Genomic DNA, 18,243 nt, shown 5'->3' on the forward strand with positions numbered 1-18,243 from the left:
AAAAAAAAAAAAAAAAAAAAAAAAAAAAAAAAAAAAAAAAAAAAAAAAAAAAAAAAAAAAAAAAAAAAAAAAAAAAAAAAAAAAAAAAAAAAAAAAAAAAAAAAAAAAAAAAAAAAAAAAAAAAAAAAAAAAAAAAAAAAAAAAAAAAAAAAAAAAAAAAAAAAAAAAAAAAAAAAAAAAAAAAAAAAAAAAAAAAAAAAAAAAAAAAAAAAAAAAAAAAAAAAAAAAAAAAAAAAAAAAAAAAAAAAAAAAAAAAAAAAAAAAAAAAAAAAAAAAAAAAAAAAAAAAAAAAAAAAAAAAAAAAAAAAAAAAAAAAAAAAAAAAAAAAAAAAAAAAAAAAAAAAAAAAAAAAAAAAAAAAAAAAAAAAAAAAAAAAAAAAAAAAAAAAAAAAAAAAAAAAAAAAAAAAAAAAAAAAAAAAAAAAAAAAAAAAAAAAAAAAAAAAAAAAAAAAAAAAAAAAAAAAAAAAAAAAAAAAAAAAAAAAAAAAAAAAAAAAAAAAAAAAAAAAAAAAAAAAAAAAAAAAAAAAAAAAAAAAAAAAAAAAAAAAAAAAAAAAAAAAAAAAAAAAAAAAAAAAAAAAAAAAAAAAAAAAAAAAAAAAAAAAAAAAAAAAAAAAAAAAAAAAAAAAAAAAAAAAAAAAAAAAAAAAAAAAAAAAAAAAAAAAAAAAAAAAAAAAAAAAAAAAAAAAAAAAAAAAAAAAAAAAAAAAAAAAAAAAAAAAAAAAAAAAAAAAAAAAAAAAAAAAAAAAAAAAAAAAAAAAAAAAAAAAAAAAAAAAAAAAAAAAAAAAAAAAAAAAAAAAAAAAAAAAAAAAAAAAAAAAAAAAAAAAAAAAAAAAAAAAAAAAAAAAAAAAAAAAAAAAAAAAAAAAAAAAAAAAAAAAAAAAAAAAAAAAAAAAAAAAAAAAAAAAAAAAAAAAAAAAAAAAAAAAAAAAAAAAAAAAAAAAAAAAAAAAAAAAAAAAAAAAAAAAAAAAAAAAAAAAAAAAAAAAAAAAAAAAAAAAAAAAAAAAAAAAAAAAAAAAAAAAAAAAAAAAAAAAAAAAAAAAAAAAAAAAAAAAAAAAAAAAAAAAAAAAAAAAAAAAAAAAAAAAAAAAAAAAAAAAAAAAAAAAAAAAAAAAAAAAAAAAAAAAAAAAAAAAAAAAAAAAAAAAAAAAAAAAAAAAAAAAAAAAAAAAAAAAAAAAAAAAAAAAAAAAAAAAAAAAAAAAAAAAAAAAAAAAAAAAAAAAAAAAAAAAAAAAAAAAAAAAAAAAAAAAAAAAAAAAAAAAAAAAAAAAAAAAAAAAAAAAAAAAAAAAAAAAAAAAAAAAAAAAAAAAAAAAAAAAAAAAAAAAAAAAAAAAAAAAAAAAAAAAAAAAAAAAAAAAAAAAAAAAAAAAAAAAAAAAAAAAAAAAAAAAAAAAAAAAAAAAAAAAAAAAAAAAAAAAAAAAAAAAAAAAAAAAAAAAAAAAAAAAAAAAAAAAAAAAAAAAAAAAAAAAAAAAAAAAAAAAAAAAAAAAAAAAAAAAAAAAAAAAAAAAAAAAAAAAAAAAAAAAAAAAAAAAAAAAAAAAAAAAAAAAAAAAAAAAAAAAAAAAAAAAAAAAAAAAAAAAAAAAAAAAAAAAAAAAAAAAAAAAAAAAAAAAAAAAAAAAAAAAAAAAAAAAAAAAAAAAAAAAAAAAAAAAAAAAAAAAAAAAAAAAAAAAAAAAAAAAAAAAAAAAAAAAAAAAAAAAAAAAAAAAAAAAAAAAAAAAAAAAAAAAAAAAAAAAAAAAAAAAAAAAAAAAAAAAAAAAAAAAAAAAAAAAAAAAAAAAAAAAAAAAAAAAAAAAAAAAAAAAAAAAAAAAAAAAAAAAAAAAAAAAAAAAAAAAAAAAAAAAAAAAAAAAAAAAAAAAAAAAAAAAAAAAAAAAAAAAAAAAAAAAAAAAAAAAAAAAAAAAAAAAAAAAAAAAAAAAAAAAAAAAAAAAAAAAAAAAAAAAAAAAAAAAAAAAAAAAAAAAAAAAAAAAAAAAAAAAAAAAAAAAAAAAAAAAAAAAAAAAAAAAAAAAAAAAAAAAAAAAAAAAAAAAAAAAAAAAAAAAAAAAAAAAAAAAAAAAAAAAAAAAAAAAAAAAAAAAAAAAAAAAAAAAAAAAAAAAAAAAAAAAAAAAAAAAAAAAAAAAAAAAAAAAAAAAAAAAAAAAAAAAAAAAAAAAAAAAAAAAAAAAAAAAAAAAAAAAAAAAAAAAAAAAAAAAAAAAAAAAAAAAAAAAAAAAAAAAAAAAAAAAAAAAAAAAAAAAAAAAAAAAAAAAAAAAAAAAAAAAAAAAAAAAAAAAAAAAAAAAAAAAAAAAAAAAAAAAAAAAAAAAAAAAAAAAAAAAAAAAAAAAAAAAAAAAAAAAAAAAAAAAAAAAAAAAAAAAAAAAAAAAAAAAAAAAAAAAAAAAAAAAAAAAAAAAAAAAAAAAAAAAAAAAAAAAAAAAAAAAAAAAAAAAAAAAAAAAAAAAAAAAAAAAAAAAAAAAAAAAAAAAAAAAAAAAAAAAAAAAAAAAAAAAAAAAAAAAAAAAAAAAAAAAAAAAAAAAAAAAAAAAAAAAAAAAAAAAAAAAAAAAAAAAAAAAAAAAAAAAAAAAAAAAAAAAAAAAAAAAAAAAAAAAAAAAAAAAAAAAAAAAAAAAAAAAAAAAAAAAAAAAAAAAAAAAAAAAAAAAAAAAAAAAAAAAAAAAAAAAAAAAAAAAAAAAAAAAAAAAAAAAAAAAAAAAAAAAAAAAAAAAAAAAAAAAAAAAAAAAAAAAAAAAAAAAAAAAAAAAAAAAAAAAAAAAAAAAAAAAAAAAAAAAAAAAAAAAAAAAAAAAAAAAAAAAAAAAAAAAAAAAAAAAAAAAAAAAAAAAAAAAAAAAAAAAAAAAAAAAAAAAAAAAAAAAAAAAAAAAAAAAAAAAAAAAAAAAAAAAAAAAAAAAAAAAAAAAAAAAAAAAAAAAAAAAAAAAAAAAAAAAAAAAAAAAAAAAAAAAAAAAAAAAAAAAAAAAAAAAAAAAAAAAAAAAAAAAAAAAAAAAAAAAAAAAAAAAAAAAAAAAAAAAAAAAAAAAAAAAAAAAAAAAAAAAAAAAAAAAAAAAAAAAAAAAAAAAAAAAAAAAAAAAAAAAAAAAAAAAAAAAAAAAAAAAAAAAAAAAAAAAAAAAAAAAAAAAAAAAAAAAAAAAAAAAAAAAAAAAAAAAAAAAAAAAAAAAAAAAAAAAAAAAAAAAAAAAAAAAAAAAAAAAAAAAAAAAAAAAAAAAAAAAAAAAAAAAAAAAAAAAAAAAAAAAAAAAAAAAAAAAAAAAAAAAAAAAAAAAAAAAAAAAAAAAAAAAAAAAAAAAAAAAAAAAAAAAAAAAAAAAAAAAAAAAAAAAAAAAAAAAAAAAAAAAAAAAAAAAAAAAAAAAAAAAAAAAAAAAAAAAAAAAAAAAAAAAAAAAAAAAAAAAAAAAAAAAAAAAAAAAAAAAAAAAAAAAAAAAAAAAAAAAAAAAAAAAAAAAAAAAAAAAAAAAAAAAAAAAAAAAAAAAAAAAAAAAAAAAAAAAAAAAAAAAAAAAAAAAAAAAAAAAAAAAAAAAAAAAAAAAAAAAAAAAAAAAAAAAAAAAAAAAAAAAAAAAAAAAAAAAAAAAAAAAAAAAAAAAAAAAAAAAAAAAAAAAAAAAAAAAAAAAAAAAAAAAAAAAAAAAAAAAAAAAAAAAAAAAAAAAAAAAAAAAAAAAAAAAAAAAAAAAAAAAAAAAAAAAAAAAAAAAAAAAAAAAAAAAAAAAAAAAAAAAAAAAAAAAAAAAAAAAAAAAAAAAAAAAAAAAAAAAAAAAAAAAAAAAAAAAAAAAAAAAAAAAAAAAAAAAAAAAAAAAAAAAAAAAAAAAAAAAAAAAAAAAAAAAAAAAAAAAAAAAAAAAAAAAAAAAAAAAAAAAAAAAAAAAAAAAAAAAAAAAAAAAAAAAAAAAAAAAAAAAAAAAAAAAAAAAAAAAAAAAAAAAAAAAAAAAAAAAAAAAAAAAAAAAAAAAAAAAAAAAAAAAAAAAAAAAAAAAAAAAAAAAAAAAAAAAAAAAAAAAAAAAAAAAAAAAAAAAAAAAAAAAAAAAAAAAAAAAAAAAAAAAAAAAAAAAAAAAAAAAAAAAAAAAAAAAAAAAAAAAAAAAAAAAAAAAAAAAAAAAAAAAAAAAAAAAAAAAAAAAAAAAAAAAAAAAAAAAAAAAAAAAAAAAAAAAAAAAAAAAAAAAAAAAAAAAAAAAAAAAAAAAAAAAAAAAAAAAAAAAAAAAAAAAAAAAAAAAAAAAAAAAAAAAAAAAAAAAAAAAAAAAAAAAAAAAAAAAAAAAAAAAAAAAAAAAAAAAAAAAAAAAAAAAAAAAAAAAAAAAAAAAAAAAAAAAAAAAAAAAAAAAAAAAAAAAAAAAAAAAAAAAAAAAAAAAAAAAAAAAAAAAAAAAAAAAAAAAAAAAAAAAAAAAAAAAAAAAAAAAAAAAAAAAAAAAAAAAAAAAAAAAAAAAAAAAAAAAAAAAAAAAAAAAAAAAAAAAAAAAAAAAAAAAAAAAAAAAAAAAAAAAAAAAAAAAAAAAAAAAAAAAAAAAAAAAAAAAAAAAAAAAAAAAAAAAAAAAAAAAAAAAAAAAAAAAAAAAAAAAAAAAAAAAAAAAAAAAAAAAAAAAAAAAAAAAAAAAAAAAAAAAAAAAAAAAAAAAAAAAAAAAAAAAAAAAAAAAAAAAAAAAAAAAAAAAAAAAAAAAAAAAAAAAAAAAAAAAAAAAAAAAAAAAAAAAAAAAAAAAAAAAAAAAAAAAAAAAAAAAAAAAAAAAAAAAAAAAAAAAAAAAAAAAAAAAAAAAAAAAAAAAAAAAAAAAAAAAAAAAAAAAAAAAAAAAAAAAAAAAAAAAAAAAAAAAAAAAAAAAAAAAAAAAAAAAAAAAAAAAAAAAAAAAAAAAAAAAAAAAAAAAAAAAAAAAAAAAAAAAAAAAAAAAAAAAAAAAAAAAAAAAAAAAAAAAAAAAAAAAAAAAAAAAAAAAAAAAAAAAAAAAAAAAAAAAAAAAAAAAAAAAAAAAAAAAAAAAAAAAAAAAAAAAAAAAAAAAAAAAAAAAAAAAAAAAAAAAAAAAAAAAAAAAAAAAAAAAAAAAAAAAAAAAAAAAAAAAAAAAAAAAAAAAAAAAAAAAAAAAAAAAAAAAAAAAAAAAAAAAAAAAAAAAAAAAAAAAAAAAAAAAAAAAAAAAAAAAAAAAAAAAAAAAAAAAAAAAAAAAAAAAAAAAAAAAAAAAAAAAAAAAAAAAAAAAAAAAAAAAAAAAAAAAAAAAAAAAAAAAAAAAAAAAAAAAAAAAAAAAAAAAAAAAAAAAAAAAAAAAAAAAAAAAAAAAAAAAAAAAAAAAAAAAAAAAAAAAAAAAAAAAAAAAAAAAAAAAAAAAAAAAAAAAAAAAAAAAAAAAAAAAAAAAAAAAAAAAAAAAAAAAAAAAAAAAAAAAAAAAAAAAAAAAAAAAAAAAAAAAAAAAAAAAAAAAAAAAAAAAAAAAAAAAAAAAAAAAAAAAAAAAAAAAAAAAAAAAAAAAAAAAAAAAAAAAAAAAAAAAAAAAAAAAAAAAAAAAAAAAAAAAAAAAAAAAAAAAAAAAAAAAAAAAAAAAAAAAAAAAAAAAAAAAAAAAAAAAAAAAAAAAAAAAAAAAAAAAAAAAAAAAAAAAAAAAAAAAAAAAAAAAAAAAAAAAAAAAAAAAAAAAAAAAAAAAAAAAAAAAAAAAAAAAAAAAAAAAAAAAAAAAAAAAAAAAAAAAAAAAAAAAAAAAAAAAAAAAAAAAAAAAAAAAAAAAAAAAAAAAAAAAAAAAAAAAAAAAAAAAAAAAAAAAAAAAAAAAAAAAAAAAAAAAAAAAAAAAAAAAAAAAAAAAAAAAAAAAAAAAAAAAAAAAAAAAAAAAAAAAAAAAAAAAAAAAAAAAAAAAAAAAAAAAAAAAAAAAAAAAAAAAAAAAAAAAAAAAAAAAAAAAAAAAAAAAAAAAAAAAAAAAAAAAAAAAAAAAAAAAAAAAAAAAAAAAAAAAAATCAAAAAAAAAAAAAAAAAAAAAAAAAAAAAAACAAAGAAAAAAAAAAAAAAAAAAAAAAAAAAAAAAAAAAACAAAAAAAAAAAAAAAAAAAAAAAAAAAAAAAAAAAAAAACAAAAAACAAACAAAAACAAAAAAAAAAAAAAAAAAAAAAAAAAAAAAAAAAAAAAAAAAAAAAAAAAAAAAAAAAAAAAAAAAAAAAAAAAAAACAAAAAAAACAAATAAAAAAAAAAAAAAAAAAAAAAAAATAAAAAACAAAAAACAAAAAAACAAAAACTAAAAAAGCCAAAAAAAAAAAAAAAAAAAAAAAAAAAAAAAAAAAAAAAAAAAAACAAACAAAAAAAAAAACAAAAAAAAAAAAAAAAAAAAAAAAAACCAAAACAAAAAAAAACAACAAAAAAAAAAAAAAAAACACAAAAAAAAAAACAAAAACATACCTGGTTTTTTCCTTTGAAAAAAAGCAGGTTGGTGAAAACAAAAAGGGCAGTCCCAGTGAAAAAACCTCAAAAAAAAAAACGTCATTGAAAAGTTTGCGCACGTGAATCACACGCGAAAAAACCAAAAAAACTTCTGTGGTCTCCTTTAAACTTCTTACTGTCGTTGCCATTGGCTGATGAATGACAAGTAAGGATTAGCATTCAAAAATGGTTCTTGTTTTACTTTAAAACGACCAGAAAAAAAAACTGACCTGCTGCAGTCGAATTGCTCATGATAAGGGTCCGTTAGGGACGCAAGAGGAAAAAAAAAAAAAAGAGCAAAAAAACAAAAAATAAAAAGGGAAAATTATTTGGGTACCTAAAAAAGACCTTAGTCTGAATAGTGGTGATAAAACCTTTAGCCAATCCCATAAATGTACAACACACCTGATGTTTAGACAAATCTGCTCGTTTTACCTTATGGGTATTTTAAAGTAAACCAGTTTATGGCAAACCAGCATTGGTGTACTTTAACCCGTTTATCCATTTTCTGATTGAGAGAGTTTATTTTTTCACACACTCACTATCCTGGGACTCACTAGCATCTCCTCACTGAGGTACATTGCAGATCATGAACAACCACTTTTACATGCAGAACCCCCTACCCCACCTCTACCCAAGCAACAACGACAACACTATTTCCCTTGAAAGGCAATACCAAGATAACAAGCTTTGATCTCAGTGATATGGGTCCAGTATCAGCCAGTCACAGTACAGCTTTCATGGCAGCTACCTATTTTGGGATTCATCAATTATTAAATCTGCATCTCAGAAGGAGATGTTGGAGTTCATGGAAGCACATTAAACAAGCGGACCTAATTTAATAGATTTTTTAAAAATGTTCTTGCTTTACTAGAACACAAAACCTGAGAGATGGGACAACTCGCCAAAAAAATTGTACAATACCACACTAAAATCTAATGAACCTACTGTTTGGGATCTTTATTTTGAAATATGTTTGTAACAATTTATAAAACAGACTAAAAAGATACAAAAAACTTTCATTCAATGGCTGTAGCTAATGTGGCATATCGAGTCTTCCAGCTGACAGGGGAAGCTCAGACAGCCCTGGTCCTGCTCAGCCTCTCAGGTTACTGGGAACAACAGCTTTCACAATGAGTGTCTCTTCAAGAGCCAACATTGGCAGTGTGAAGAGTTTCTGTGAGAAAAGGAGACACAGGATTTTCACAGCCTCACTGCCCACCTGCTGCACCGCATTTTGAAACTGGCACGCCAAAGTTAACGTTTTTGTATTTCATTTTTATAGGAGAGGGGTGTTTACATGGAATCACCTGCAAGGCTTCTCACTTCTGATGGAGCCCCTGACTGGTGAGCTCACCTGAGTAGACTCTGCATTGTATTCTGCAAGTAAAACAATCCTGCAGCTGAGCACTCACTATGCTTGACATGCATTGAAGCAATAAGCCTCTGCCCACAGTGACTCCTACACATAACCTGGCATGTGTCTACTGATAACAGAATTCCACCAATGCACTTCTGATGACTGCACATAAGCATACCTGTGCAGCCACCCCACAATGAATACAGAATTCTCCTCCCTCAAAAGGGTCACCGATTGCCTCGCCAACAGAAAGCAGCAGGACAAACGAGGGATGGTTAGAGGGGGCTCATATGATCAGTTAAGACTCTGGGAGCCAACATCTCCCATTAAAATGAGTTTCTTTAAAAACAAAAAAACAAAGTTTGAGGTAACCCCCCCCCCCCCCCCCCCCCCCCAAAAAAAAAAAAAAACACAATTTGGAATGCATGAACACAAACCGCTGTGGTAAGCAACACCTTAAGAGTACCAACAATGTTCAGCAACTACATTTAACAGCAGTTTCAAGCAACATCCAAAACCCTCAAAACACACCGAACACTACAACAGCTTGTGTTAGCCAGTTCATGCCTCAGCACACAAATATAACACGTGTACCTTATCCCTTAAATTACTGGCAAAGTTTAGGGCATTTAGGACACATTCCACCAAATGACAAAACACAATCATCTTGTTCAGTTGAGTGTTGCTTTTGAAATGCATGGGAATCCATTACTTCAGTGCAAGGATGTTCCTCCCCCACAATTCAGTGCCCAATGGAAACCATATGTAGTGAGAGTTTGGTGGGTCCCTTGACAAGAGGCCATTTCTTTTGAGTGAACAGACAGCCCAGATCACAAAGCACCAGACTCCATCAAGCATTTCCTCTGCACAAGCAGGGAAGTCATCTGGGATCCAGCATGTGGCTCTGAAGTGGTCTCAATTTTGCAGGGTTATTAATCAGGACAGACCGAGGGCACACAGAGTCGACTTTGTCTCTCTCTGTACATGAACACAAAACCCCTTCTTTCCATAAACCTCCAAAGCAACTTCGCCAGGGCTAGCAATTTCTAAAAAACAAAAACATACAGCCCTATAACACACCACTTAACAATCTCAAGTGCTTTGCAGTCAACAGCATATGGCTGCAGCATTATTTATTTATTGCGTGTAAAAATACTTAAGTGCACAGGTATTGCTTCATTTGCCAATTCAAATATGTAAGTGCTAACTCCAAACAAATGGGTTTAACAGCCATACCAATGTGAACTCCTTACGTCTACGCATCTGTCAGTTAACATGAAACCAACAAAAGTTTATTCAACAAGCTTGAGACTAACTGGCTTCACGGCTAGGGTTCGTAAAAGGTATCCTTCCTAAGTGCAGAAGCTAAAAGGTCATAAAATATTTACAATGCATTGCTGGAAGGGAGATGTTGCCATGGCAGCAGCCCTGTCACTCCCTCTCTTGCCAAGTTCAGGTGTGGAGTTAACTGTGGCACACAGCCCAGGCCTCGCCTTGCTCTCCCAACAGCCTCAACAGAGGAAGGATTCATTCTGCATGCAAATAGCTACAGGTTACCTGAAGGAAAATTACAGCAAGTTGAAGTGAGGGAACTCTATATCACTAACTTTGGCCACGTGGATCAAAAGGCAAAATGTATGTATTATTAATCTTCACAATTAAAGCCTGGTCAACTAAAAGGCAATCAAATTGTCCTAATTTTTGTACATAAACTATGCACACACTTGACAAAGCTTTGTTCAAATTAGGCAGTTTTGCAAGACTGTTGCATCTCTTCTGAAAAGAGAAACTGGATTTAAATTCTTGTTTCCGAAATCCACCCCCCCCCCCCCCCCCCCCCCCTCCCCCTCTCCAGGGCAGTCAGTATAGTGCTCCACTTGACAACGTTTACTACGACTGTTTATAGTTGTAGCCAATAGATTTTCTCTGTATACAATAACCAAGAAGTCAGATCTACTCATTTAGGTTGAGAGTAGAAACTATATAGGGTACGAAGTCTTGTCTCAAACACAAGCACTCCTCCTCCAACACAAAACATTAGTAATTTCAAAAGCAAGAAAGGCAATTTACTTATTACAGTGTACACAAAAAGCAAGCTTTTCCTCCTGGAGAGTGGTCCCCCACTGAATGTTCTCTCACCTTTAATATGCCGCTACCCCCCTTCACTAAAAAAAAAAAAAAAAAAAAAAAAAAAAAAAAACAACAGCACCCTCAGTGCAAACATGCCCAACACAGGCTGTGAACATGTCTGTTGACAGGGGGCTGGAACTATTTGCATACCATGAATAGGTCCCATTCATCACCCATTATATCTCAGAGACTGCCTTGTTTTTACAGGGCTGTTTAACAGAAAGGTAAATGACCAGATCTATGTACAGTTTAGCCTATCCCATCCCACCTCCCCCTATTTAAATACAGCTTGCATGGGCAAAACAAAGGCAGCAACATATTTCCAGCAGGTCTGGAGGATTAACCTGTGCCACGCCTGGTTACAATATCCAGTCGCTGCCAAGTCTACTGCTTCAGGGTCATTTTACAGTGAAACCATGGTGTTGGGTTCATGCAAGCTACACCCACAACAAACTAACAGGATAAGCATGGATCTGAATGGTCCATGAGAACAAAGGAGTCATGTTTATTTCAAAGAAGAATACACCCTACACTAAAAAAAACAACCTAGGCTACAGTCAAAAGCAACCCCTACGTTAAACATGGGACCAGCTCAAATAATAATGCAATTAGCCAATTCTTTCAGCCTTCACACCAAATATTTATAAAACACCACAGAATCATAATACTTAAATGTATTTACTGTAATTTAAACCCAATTGCTAATGGCATACATTAAGACCATAGACGAATGATTTAGCATTAACAGCCACCGATTGTCGACTTCAATTTAAAGCCGATATCACATTCCTTAATAATTACAGCTCACATTCCCCCTAAGTCAAACAAACCGCTTGGTGCTTTTCATGGCTGTTGAGTGAATAGCAAGAGACTACTCCCTCAGGAAATGGAATATAAACCTTGTAACAAACCAGGGAGAAAGGCCACAAACACACAGTGCAGGATAATGGAGACTCCCTTCCTGCGCTGATAAGCTCCCTCACTCAAGCAAACAGCTTCTAAAAGGGGGAGGCAGGAACCATGCAGTCTCACTAATTAACTCTTCTGTGTAAAAATAAATAAATAAATTCTGGTTGCGATTTTATTCAAGTTCCTGTCCTTTGTCCAAGGTGTCACTAAACATTCCCAGAACACATCTTGTTTAGCCTGGTTAGGATTTAGTGAGTTTTCGCAGGGCAGTAGATACAAACCTGGATGATGATGCAGTATTTCAAATCCAAAGCTCAAAAGCACAGCAACCCACTCCCCCTTTAAACTGGACCACATTACAATATTTTTCCATTGTTCTGCATTTGCTAGTAGAGGACATTAAACTCTGAACTGTAGACAGTTTGATTTATAGAGCAGCTTTGGCCATTGTACTCCAGGTTGCTCAATTCCAATTGGTCTGTGAAAACTGGCTGATTAATAAGTGGTTCGCTTTTTAAAGACACCGAGCAGTTAGAGCAGGTGACAGCAGTCAATAGCAATGAGAGATGCTAGCGGATGTAGATACTGCATGCTCTACATGTGCAAGCCTGTCTGTTGCATCCTGTCACAGACCCTCAGCAGAAAGGCAGATTTTGAACAGCATTCAGGGCTCCAGAGAGGAATGTATCCTCGGAATTCCCAGCAGTATGCCCAAAAACACAAAATAAGGTTTCCATGGTAACAGCCATGTTTATGCTTCTAGATCACATGCTTGCTGCACCCAGCTCCACTCAATTGCACAAGCAAAGACTTGTCAATTCAGTTTAACAGTTTTTGCTCCATAACGTGGGAAATTTACAACCATAAGTTCTACAGAAATACCCTAAAAAAGTGTTATTTTCTATTGAAAAGGTAGTTTTACTTCAAAATGAAGGAGAGTTTGGAACTAAAAGTTCATAACTGAACCAGCTTAAACTACTACACAAGTGACAAACAAATAAAAAAAAAAGTCTAGGGAAATAACCTGGCTTTTGTGCAAAACAAGCTGTAGTGCAGGAAACCCGACAGTCACAAGGTCAATTGTGTCTTAATATCCGTTCTATAAAGGGCTACACTAGAGAACGGTACAGTGCCCCACTGCATTGTTCATTTGCTAGACTTAGAGAGCTGTAAATACGCAGCAAAGTCTCCTGAGGGCTTAACGTTCAAACAGAGCAGACTGCCAGAGTATAACTGGCAGCATGACCATCTTAAAGAAAATAGTTTATATCAGGATAAATGTTACTGCTGGAAAGTAATAAGGATGTATCTAGTGCTTGGTCCCTGAATTTTTCCGTTACCTAAAAAGATGTTTTTCCACATGTGTTTTTCCACACCAAAAATAGCCTAAACTATAAAAATCTTCAGATATTGATTGGTCAGCTACACTTAAAATAACCATTTAAGTTTTTTTTTTTTTTTTTTTTTTTTAAAAAAATGGACCCAGCAAGACACCTACATACAAAAGCTTATTTAGGAGTTAAAACAGGAACTAGCAATACTACAATCTAGAACAAATACTTAAGTGCACAAATTTTTTTAGATGTATCAAAGGCTAAAGAACAAATTACAATTCATTGACAAACCAGCTCTGTCACGAGTTCTGCTTGTGAATAGCAAAATACTTCTATCCCATCCCGAGCCGGTGGTAAAATAGAGAGATGTGCCTGATTTGGGGAGGATGACTGCCCAAGGGGCTACCCCCTCAAATACAGAGCAGATTCAGTTCTGCCCTTTAAAGTTCACAACAGTACTGCCTTTTGTTCCAATAAAGACCTAAATCCTCCAACAATTTCTTAGTCATGGCCATTAAAATGCTTCACTATAGATACAAAGCGCCCACGTAAGCAGTTAAACTAAGCAATTAATATACCTTCCCACTAAAAGTGTCAGTTATTTCAGTAATGCACTATGTGTATCACATTCTAACCCCTCCTGTACCTGGTGCATTTTGAGAGCCAGTGCCACAGATATGTAGAGATGAACAGTGCAGGAAGTGTTTGAAACAAAAAAGGTTTTCACTAAACTATAAAAAAAAAGTTCCCAAAAGCATAAGAAACAGATGAAGAAATGCCTACCTTTGTACCAACTGTAATATCGTGGACACTGCTGTAAAGAGAATAAGATGACAGTAAGGTTAGACAGCAGTAAAGATGAGATGGTAAATTAAATCAATAAAAAGTTAGTTGGCTGCAGTGATGTGTGGGGTAGGCATTAGTAAAGACTGACACACACTAGGGAAGAGAGAATTGTTCCCCTTAAACAGAACAGATCTGCAGTACAAACAAAGCATCACATTGTGGTTGGATAAAAATCTGCATATTTGGTTTAGAATGGCGGGTAAAATGTTTTGCGTCAACCTTCCAACAATAAACTACAGCCTCATACAGAAGCTGCACAATAGTTCCAAGAAAGAGGTTTGAAAACTGGAATAGCAGCGGCAACACAACCAGCATGCAAATCTCAACCTCAAGGAAACAAGCAAGTACTGCTCTAATTACTACAGGCATTTTCATCCCCCTTGTGCAATCCTTCTAAAAGCCTTGCAGGCAAGCAAGCTTCCTCACTTCAAGTTAAACAGCCTGTTAATACACCAGCAAGAACCTGCAGAGTCACTTAGATATTGTAACTAAAAGGTGAGAGGGGCATTTGAGATACAGAGTCTTAAGTTCAATTTACACCTGGATTAAGCTCCAAGGTGGGCAATGAAGATGCCAACTTTTAGCAAGCAGGATGTAGGTGGGTATCCAATTTTTTTTTTAAATGCTCTCAAATCACTTTAAATTGTTAGTGTACATCAAAGCCAACAGTGGCACCAAACCAGATTATAAACTTCAGATTTAACACTACCTGCAGCTTGAAAAAAACAAACAATTGACACGCTGTACGGAACAGATTTAGTGCTGTTGGGATATGCATGGTTTTTCCCAAGCCACCAGGAAAGAGAAACTCACAGAAACCTGTATGTGTGCGAGCACTTGAATCAAAGCAGGGAGCAGAGGATGCCACAGTACAACACATCTGGTATAGCTAAACATAAGACAGCTTTGGACTGTTTCCATACTTCTTAACTATAGCATGTCTATTGTTACATGGCTGGGGTTTTTTAAAGCACTTGGGTAGTCAAGAATCTGTTCAGTGCCTCTTAGCTCAAGGATTGCAAAACTTCCCATGGCCCAGTGCAGACAGACTTGTATTTGGTAGCCTAACCACCTGAACAATTTTCCGTTTCTGATTCTTTCAGATACAGATGGAATTTCACAACACACACATTCCAGACATCTAATTTATCATGCAGCTGCACATCTGTCATTTGAGCAATGCTAACCTGAAATGTTGCTTTATTAAAAACAGCTCTCACATTCCTCCCTTATAAAACTGACATTTCCAGAGTGGCCTGCAACTCATCCCAAGTAAATTCCACTCTGCATTCTGTTTCTCATGCACTCCCCACCCCACAGGAAACCCAAGACAAAAACCCTTCTCTGCAATCCTACCAGAAACTCAACTAAGTCATGCTAGTTTACAACATGGAAAAACCGATGTTTTTACAAAAGTCAAAATTAAATCTCAGCTAAACCAAACTGGTGTAGTTAAGTTATACAGAAATTGGCTACAACCCTACTGACCAAGCAAACTGTTACAAGCTTGATTCCTCATTACCATGCATGCTCAGTCTCAATATACTGTTCACAACCCATTTTATTTTGCAAATTAAATGTTAGTATCAAAGTTAAATAAGCCACACTAGCACTGCATTCCATCAAGTTATGATTATGTGGAAACTGCTGATGCATTAAAGAGGAATCCACCAGACCATGTAAAACAGTACTTTAGAAGGGATATGGTGGGGTACAAAAAGCAGCTTCAACTTTCAACATCTAGAGTTTTACAGTTGATTGACATATCTAATTGCATTCTCAACATTGGCATGCAGACAAGCAAACAAACACCTGATCAGTCCATGGAAGTCTGTAGACTGCTCAACACCAAACCTACTTCAGAAACCCAATCAGACAACTGGGTACTTTCTACTTCATTAAAAGCATACCAAGACTGGCAGGCTTCATGAAAAGCCTAAACCATTCAGAGGCGCTGGAATTAATGTAATAAATGCATATCTTAATTCCATGAAGGGGTTAAATCAAATGGTGCTAGAAACAGTGCAACATTTCAGGATTAGAATTCACCTTTCAAAGACTTTAAAAATGTAATTTCTAAACATGCCTCTATCAGGTGTGGACACATCTATGTAACCAAGACAAAGAGCAAGATCTTAGGCTTCAGATTACATGACACCTGAAACTGATGGTTCACATTACTACCTGACTCAATGCACAAACACACTGTACTAAAAATGTATTCAGAAGAGCACCAGGCGGGCCATCTCCATTACACTGCAGCTAAACTCCCAAACATGTCAATATAAAAAGGTCTTAAAGGGACAATGCACTTATTTTATTTATGTATTTATTTATTTTAAAGGTTATTCGGATGTATCTGAAACTTAGGACAAACTTACTCTATTTCAGCAGCGTAACCGGATCCCATAGGATACAAATCAGTCTCTAGACGGCTGCAGGAAAGAAATAAAAGGAAACACAATTTAGTTATGATTACATTAAAGGGTTCTGGACATCACAGGCCATTTGTTTCCATCTACATTAATAAAAAGTCTGGGAACAACTGCTAAAGAATACTATACCAGGAAGAACATACATTTCAGCGAGTGCTAAATAAAGATCAGTCCTTTGTACAGAATGCACAACTTAGAAAAAACAAAATAAAAGTCCACTCATTCATAACACTCAGTTTTACAACGGTTAAGTCATGGGTGAATTCCCTTATTGTAAAGCCGACTGTTGATTTAGCAGGCACAGTAATGCCTGTTCTCATTGTGAAAAAGTGATTTCTGCTTGGTTCTTTTAAAATTAAACATGTTATTTTCACACTACTTTGTTTACAGCGAGGCCCTGGTAACTGCCTACTGCCAAACAATACAGTGTACTGTGAATTGATAACTACCTTTTAGAAAAACCCACTTCTGCAATGAAACAATAGTTAGTTAAAGGTTCAGGGATTTAAATCTTTCTCCATTTAATATAATACAATGCACGTTCTCTATAAATTCGCTCCTTACTCGGGAAGGAAAAAACAAGTCAAAATCCTGTAGAGCTAGTTCTGCTAAAAATGCTTGCCATTTCTGCCCAAGGGCAACATGCCAGCGCTTACAATTGAGGATCACAACCCCGTACATGAGACCGGCGAGGTCTACATGTCTATTGGCTTAAGTGGAGATTAAAACGCTCTAGTCAGAATATTTAGTTGACAATGGGTTGTTATTTACTTAAGTTTATTCAAGCAATCGCTTTTCATCTAGTTACAACAACAGGGCCTGTTCAGACAGAAACCAGAATTTTACATGCTCGCTGGTTTAAACGGTACACTACAAAAAAAAAAAAAAAAAAAGGGGGGGGGGGGGGGGGGAATTGCAGTTGCAACATTGTTAGTTTTATCTACAGTTACTCAAGGTTGTTTCACGAAATCCAGACGAATCAGCCATAGAAAATAAATAGCATTGTGGTGCCTCTAGATTTTTTTCACGAATGACGCCCTGTAATTTAACAGTACATTCTACACAACCGCATCCTGAATTCGTGAAACATTTTCCAGCACTCAAACCAATTATTTTAACCAACAAAAATCGACAATGTAAAACAGCACGGTTTGCTATGAGGCACACTGCTCAACTTAATGTTTGCGTATGTTTCACTTCCCGGTGCGACTGCAGGCAACACGTACCATTTTGCTTCGTGGTGCGCGCTGTACCACACTAACTTCTTGATGCACGGTGCATGAGTAAAGCAAGTAAAAACACGACAGAAAATAATCTAAAGTAAAGCGTCCACTTCATGATATTTGTTTATTGATAATTGTTATAAAAAGGTGTTATGAAACAGCACTATTAACACAATTTTAACTGATGACGTAAATGCGAAAACTTACAGTTCCTCTTAAGAAAAAAAAAAAAAAACGAATCTTCCCTTTATCAGAAAAAAGCACCTTCATTCTTTAAAGTAAATACACTTAAACTAATCTGCAACCCTAGCAACCAAATCACGCGCGTCATTCATATTTACCGAAAAGTATTTTTACACCAACAACGGAATTCAAGTATCTTCGTTTAAACGGCGTTATTCTGAATGCTTTAACTTTTAACCCGTGTTTCTGAAACATTTTTAACGCCTAGGACTACTTTAAACTAGTTTCGCCTCTTTTCGCTCCCCCGTCTCTTGAGTTCCCGAGGTTAGCTTTACCATTTATTTTCAGTCAGAAAACTGCTTTTAAATTAAGTTCCCGCCCCTTTTGTAACTCTACAAATGTTAACTCCAATACAATGCTTTATGTTCTGTTAGCGCGTAACTTTATTTTTATTATAATTTTTAGGCACATTAAGCCTCAGTTTACTCACCCGTCCATTGCACAACACAGAACTACAGGATCAGAACAGCGCGATAGCAGCTTCGCAGTGTTATCTTATACCTCTACAAAATGGAGGAGAACACCGAGGCGTACTCTGATTGGCCCAACATCCAGACCGTACGGTTTGAGGCGGGATCAAATGGATAAACCTTTGGTCTAATTGAGTAAAGCAGCAATCGATCAAAGAAGCATGACACGCTTAGCTAACTGGAGCTCGGTTGGATGGACAAGGAGTCAATCAAACATTTGTTCGCCACTTCGCGTGATGTGACTGGGTAGCTCTCTGTCCATCTAGTTATCGGGGCGTAGTGTAGCTACGCGCAGTTTAACTAGGAGAGGAGGTAGGCAGTGAAAAGTAAGCGCGGAAGCGTATTGTGCTTGTGGATGCATTTTCTTTGTGAGTCAGGGATCAAGGTTCATTAAAACTAAAAGGGAAGTAGCGATGATCTCTAGGGCGTGGAGTGGTTGAAAATACATCACTACTTTTCGATTTTCTCTGAGCATTGAGACATTGTCTTTAGTTTTCACAAGGTAACAGTAGACAAGAAATAACGTTTTTTTTTTTTTTGTTTTCTGTATATCTATGTGTTGGTGAATATCATTTCATCACAGGGTTGTGGTGATATCAACACTTGCTATCACTATCGGTGTATAGTGTCGCAGAACGCCGGCCCTTGATTTTATTTTATTTTATATGTAGTATATTAATTTTTGCTAAACAGAGCCAACGTATCAGTATGTTTAACATACCTTTGTCAAGGGACAGTGGTAACTGCACTCAGTTATTTCTGTTTTTACCTGTGTGTCTTTAATGAAGTCCTATTAAATGAGACAATTCTGTTACGAAGTGAGAAACAAAGCAAGCTTCAAGAGGGGTCCTATATCTGCTGCACGGGGGTGAATCTACAGTGTGATGGGTGCCGGTCA

The 18,243-nt window shown here is 26.1% G+C and overlaps 1 long non-coding RNA gene across 1 annotated transcript; it reads right to left on the reverse strand.

Annotated features, from left to right (window-relative positions):
• Positions 1 to 9,990: 9,990 nt before the first annotated feature.
• Positions 9,991 to 17,385, reverse strand: LOC121300617. Its single transcript, XR_005947547.1, has 3 exons — positions 17,306 to 17,385; positions 15,356 to 15,409; positions 9,991 to 12,942 (listed from the first exon to the last, which is right to left on the reverse strand). It is a non-coding gene; the product is annotated as an uncharacterized LOC121300617 (long non-coding RNA).
• Positions 17,386 to 18,243: the final 858 nt, after the last annotated feature.

The sequence above is a fragment of the Polyodon spathula genome, chromosome 26 (assembly GCF_017654505.1).
Source record: "Polyodon spathula isolate WHYD16114869_AA chromosome 26, ASM1765450v1, whole genome shotgun sequence".
Taxonomy (NCBI): Eukaryota; Metazoa; Chordata; class Actinopteri; order Acipenseriformes; family Polyodontidae; genus Polyodon; species Polyodon spathula.